Raw genomic sequence first — 6,145 nt, forward strand, 5'->3', positions numbered from 1 at the left:
GCAAGGCGGCTGGACCGGATGGAGTTTCCCCACGATTACTGAGGGCCTGTGCGACTGAGCTGGGAGAACCACTACAGCGCATCTTCAACATGAGCCTGGAGCAGAGAAGAGTACCCAGACAGTGGAAAACATCCTGTATTGTCCCGGTTCCGAAGAAACCACAACCAAAGGAGTTGAATGACTTCAGACCTGTTGCCTTGACGTCGCACGTTATGAAGACCATGGAGCGGCTGATAATACAGAATCTGAGGCCACAAACCAGGCACGCCCAGGATCCTCTTCAGTTTGCATATAAGGAGAAGGTGGGAGTGGAGGATGCTATCACGTATTTGCTGCACAAATCACTCTCTCACCTAGAGGGGGTCAGTTGTGCTGTGAGGATTACATTCCTTGACTTCTCTAGTGCCTTTAACACCATCCAGCCCAAGATCTTAAGGCACAAACTAACGGAGATGGGAGTAGACTCTCACATGGTGGATTGGATAGTGGACTATTTGACAGATAGACCTCAGTATGTGCGGTTGGGAGACTGTAGGTCTGACACGGTGGTCAGCAGCACAGGGGCGCCGCAGGGAACCGTACTCTCTCCGGTCCTGTTCACCCTGTACACATCAGACTTCCAATATAACTCGGAGTCCTGCCATGTGCAGAAGTTCGCTGATGACACGGCCATAGTGGGGTGTGTCAGGAATGGACAGGAGGAGTATAGGAAACTGATACAGGACTTTGTGATATGGTGCAACTCAAACTACCTGCGTCTCAATATCACCAAGACCAAGGAGATGGTGGTGGACTTTAGGAGATCTAGGCCTCATATGGAGCCAGTGATCATTAATGGAGAATGTGTGGAGCAGGTTAAGACCTACAAGTATCTGGGAGTACAGTTAGACGAGAAGCTAGACTGGACTGCCAACACAGATGCCTTGTGCAGGAAGGCACAGAGTCGACTGTACTTCCTAAGAAGGTTGGCGTCATTCAATGTCTGTAGTGAGATGCTGAACATGTTCTATAGGTCAGTTGTGGAGAGCGCCCTCTTCTTTGTGGTGGCGTGTTGGGGAGGAAGCATTAAGAAGAGGGACGCCTCACGTCTTAATAAGCTGGTAAGGAAGGCGGGCTCTGTCGTGGGCAAAGTACTGGAGAGTTTAACATCGGTAGCTGAGCGAAGGGCGCTGAGTAGGCTACGGTCAATTATGGATAACTCTGAACATCCTCTACATAGCACCATCCAGAGACAGAGAAGCAGTTTCAGTGACAGGTTACTATCGATGCAATGCTCCTCAGACAGGATGAAGAGGTCAATACTCCCCAATGCCATTAGGCTTTACAATTCTACTGCCAGGACTTAAGAACTTTTTAAAAGCTATTAATGCTTTTTGAGATAGTGATTTAGATGCATATCATATTTTTTACTGAGTTAATTATTGTATGTAATTAGTTTTGCTACAACAAGTATGGGACATTGGAAAAAAAGTTGAATTTCCCCATGGGGATGAATACAGTATCTATCTATCTATCTCTATCATACATTTTACAATACCTTCAAGTTAGATATTGTTTCAGAGATTCAAAAATATTTAAGTAATTTTCCTTACATATTGGAGGCTGACTTATTAGAGACTATTATGAATAAGAACCCTTCGATGAAAGGTTCTATTGGAAGAATTTATAATTTATTATTACAATGGGATAAGCGTCCTTTACTTAAGATTAAACAAGATTGGGAGAAGGAACTCAGTTTGACGTTGATATGGGAGAATTGGACACGGGTTCTGAAGCTGGTTAACTCTTCTTCGATCTGTGCTAGTCATTCACTGATTCAAAATAAAATTGTACATCGTCACCATTTGTCAAAGGAGAGACTTTCTAAAATATTTCCCAAAGTTGACAAGTATTGTGATAGATGTAAAACTGAGAGAGTTACACTGACATATATGTTCTGGTCAAGTTCTATATTAAAATAGTTTTGGAAGTCTGTCTTTTCGATAATTTCTAAAGCACTCAGAATCAACTTACAACCTAATAAATTGACTGTGCTTCCATTTAAGCAAGATTGTTCTCCTTGCTAAAAGAGAGGTAAAAACTAAAACCTGTAGGTTAGAAGTATTTAAAGTTATATCTCCATCTGCAATAATACCAAACAAGGCAGTAAAGGGATTTGGGTCAAATTGGACCCTAAAAAGTTGTGAGAAGGTATGGAATACTTCCCGCCAAATCTTTTAAATTTTAGGGCAAAACTAAAACATGTGAATTAAAGAGGCATCAGCAGAGTTACATTTATTACAAAGTGGAGAAACATTCGGATAAAAACTGGACAGCTTCTTAGTCTACCCCTCCTACACATCTTCAATGGCTACGTGATATTATGTCTGATTTAAATTTAGAAAAGATCCGCTGCTCAGTCTTAAATTCGAAACAATCTTTTTATGATATTTGGGGACCTTTCCAAAATTACTTTTCCAATTTATAAAGTTTAACAGTGCACAGACTTTTATGTATATTTTTATCTTCTCTTCTTAAGCGAATATGTTTTCTTTTCTAATTTATTCATTATCATCCATCAACTTTTTTCCTTTGGTAGTTGGTAGGGGGTTGACTTTTTTATATAATTTTTTTATGATGTATTACCTATCTTTCAATTTTTGATTACAGAGTGGTATACCTTTATGTGATATGCTATAACATTTTGATCAATTTTATCACAATATATGAACGTACACAAGTTATGTTGAGATGTATCTATGTGTTGCACTCTGTAAATCATTCTTTTCTTCTGAATAAAAATATTGTAAAAAGAAAGAAAAGAAGTTGACTGTGCTTTTTGGAATAATTCCTCAAAATATCCGTGGTATTTCTATGTCTGACCAACGTTTGTTACATTGACAGCTGGGAGGGCCATCTTGTTGAAATGGAAGGATATATCAGCTCTTACTTTGTCACGATGGTTCTCTCAAGTGATGCTGTGTCTTAGCTTGGAGAAAGTTAGAAGTCGAACCTTTGAACCTTTATTTGATTTTGAGAAGAGATGGGGCTCATTTGCTTGTTATTATCATTTCAGTTAACTGATAGATTTCCTCCACTATCTAAGTGTAATTGTTTTTTGATATATCTGTCTTTCTTGTTGGCGGTTTGATGTCAATTTTTAGAAGCTTTCTGTATGACGCCTGGCTCCGGGGTTGTACCCCCAATGGGTTTCTTTTTTCTCTCACTTTTCTTCCTTAGTAGGGTTTTTTAATTCACAAAAATGTTCAATCTTTAAGATAATTTGTTTTGAGGCATTGTGAGTGTTGTTACTTCAATGTACCTGTGCTATTTTTAATAATAATAATAATAATAATAATAATAATAATAATAATAATAATAATAATAATAATAATAATAATAATAATATTTGAAAAGAAACATCTGAAGAGGTGGCCACACCCAGAGTACAAGCTTCGGATAGGAGAAGCGTGACCACCAGCAGAGGTAAGGGTCATTAGGAAGACAGTGCAGGGCTGTCCTGTGGGCATTCTCCTCAGCAGAACACCTTGTTGGATACTGCTGGGTGGGTGGTGGTTGACCCATTGGGGCACGGCAGCAACAGAAAGGCCGGTAGCACTGTCGGCTCTGATGCTCAACAGGGAAGTGTAAATTCAGGCTTTGCAGTAGTTATAGGAGATGATAGTCACGGGAGAGAAAGGAGATTCTGTCAATGTGGTCAGAATTTAAATGAGAACTGATTTCTGTATCACAGATCCAAACCATTAAACTCCAGTCCCATTAAACGGGAACATTAGCTGAGGAATACCTCCCACGCCCAGTGCCCAGAGTGCAGAATTGGGTTTGATAAACAGCAGCAATAATTACCGAGTTCGGCACCAACATTCACTTTTGAACTTGATTCAGTAACTGTGATGGTGAAATATCCAGCCTGTAGCCTGTCGCCTGTTTAAACAGTTTCCCCAGTGTGAACTCGGTAGTGTGTCACAAGGTGGGATGACTGAGAGAATCTCTTCCCACATTGGGTGCAGGAGAATGGCCTCTCCCCAGTGTGGACTCGTCGGTGTGTCTGTAAGTCGGATGACTGACTGAATCTCTTTCCACATTCAGAGCAGGTGTACGGCCTCTCTCCAGTGTGAATACGCTGATGTATCATCAGTTGAGCTGACTGAGTAAATCCCCTTCCACAGTCTGAGCAGGTGAACAGTCTCTCCCCAGTGTGAACTCGTTGATATGACCGAATAAACCCTTTCCCACAGTCTGAGCAGGTGAATGGCCTCTCTCCAGTGTGAATTCGCTGATGTATCTTCAGTCCAACTGACCGAATAAAGGACTTCCCAGTCTGAGCAGGTGAATGGCCTATCTCCAGTGTGAATTCGCTGATGTGTCTTCAGTCCAACTGACCGAGTAAAGGACTTCCCACAGTCTGATCAGGTGAATGGCCTCTCTCCAGTGTGAATTCGCTGATGTGCCTTCAGTCCAACTGACCGAGTAAAGGACTTCCCACAGTCTGAGCAGGTGAATGGCCTCTCTCCAGTGTGAATTCGCTGATGTGTCTTCAGTCCAACTGACCGAGTAAAGGACTTCCCACAGTCTGAGCAGGTGAATGGCCTCTCTCCAGTGTGAATTCGCTGATGTATCTTCAGTCCAACTGACCGAATAAAGGACTTCCCAGTCTGAGCAGATGAACGGTCTGTCCACAGTGTGAACTCGCTGATGTGTCTTCAGTTGATATGACCGAATAAACCCTTTCCCACAGTCTGAGCAAGTGAACGGCCTCTCCCCAGTGTGAATTCGCTGATGTGTCTTCAGTTCAACTGACCGAGTAAAGGACTTCCCACAGTCTGAGCAGGTGAATGGCCTCTCTCCAGTGTGGACTCGCTGGTGCACCTGTAGGTCAGATAAATGAGTGAATCTCTTCCCACAGTCTGAGCAGGAAAATGGCCTCTCCCCAGTGTGAATTCGCTGATGTACCATCACTTGAGATGACCGGGTAAATGCCTTCCCACAGTCTGAACAGGTGAACGGCCTCTCTCCAGTATGAACTCGCCGGTGGGCCTGTAGCCTGGATGAGTCAGTGAATTTCTTCCCACAGTCTGAGCACGTGAATGGTCTGTCCCCATTGTGAATTCTCTGATGCTCCTTCAGTACAGATGACTGAGTGAATCCTTTCCCACAGACTGAGCAGGTGAACGGCCTCTCCCCAGTGTGAATTCGCTGATGTACCTTCAGCTGAGATGACCGAATAAACCCTTTTCCACAGTCTGAACAGGTGAACGGCCTCTCCCCAGTGTGAGTTCGCTGATGTATCTTCAGTTCAGATGACCAAGTGAATCCCTTCCCACAGTCTGAACAGGTGAATGGCTTTTCCCCGGTGTGAACTGACTGGTGTCTCTGCAGTTGCGATGACTGAGTGAATCCCTTCCCACAGTCTGAGCAGGTGAACGGCTTCTCACCAGTGTGAACTCGCTGGTGTGTCAGTAGGCTGGATGACCGAGTGAATCCCTTCCCACAATCAGCGCAGGTGAACGACATCTTATCAGTGTGAACTCGCTGGTGTGCATGCAGGTCAGATGAGTGAGTGAAGAGTGAATCCCTTCCCACAGTTCTTTGTCAATTCATAAGTCAAATGTCAGATGTAGTAAACCCCTTGCACAAACAATGTAGTTGAAGAACTGATCTCAGGTGAACAAATGCTGGTGTGTTCTCAGCTCCCCAGTTCCAGTGGATTTCAGTGAGTTACAACAGAAAACTTCATTTTAGACACAAAGCACTTTTCCAGCTGTGATGACATAATTCTTCATCTCCAAGGATCAACAGTGACACATAGTTAAATATCTAGTATCTCCTTTAATATCTGGGCAGAGACAGCAAACTGACAGGTTGTTCTGTTTAAAATTCCCGTACACAATTTTTGCCATTTCTAACCTGTAAAAAAGATTTACAAAAGACATCAATGAATGAAAGCCATCATTCAGAGAAGTGTATGGTCATCCACTTTGTTGGAAGCAATGAGAGTGCAGACTGTTTTCTCAATGGAGAGGAAATAATGTTGAAGAGTACGAGAATATAAAAGCAAGGATGTGTTGTTGAGTATTTATAAAGTGTGGCCTCACTTGGACTGTTGAGAGCAGATTCAGGCCCCTTAAGTAGAACAGATGTGCTC

At 42.7% G+C, this 6,145-nt stretch overlaps 1 pseudogene; it reads right to left on the bottom strand.

The window, feature by feature from the left end:
- Positions 1 to 3,928: 3,928 nt before the first annotated feature.
- LOC140720521 (uncharacterized) lies at positions 3,929 to 5,646 on the bottom strand (annotated as a pseudogene).
- Positions 5,647 to 6,145: the final 499 nt, after the last annotated feature.

Source organism: Hemitrygon akajei, unplaced genomic scaffold (assembly GCF_048418815.1).
Source record: "Hemitrygon akajei unplaced genomic scaffold, sHemAka1.3 Scf000044, whole genome shotgun sequence".
NCBI classification, from domain to species: Eukaryota; Metazoa; Chordata; class Chondrichthyes; order Myliobatiformes; family Dasyatidae; genus Hemitrygon; species Hemitrygon akajei.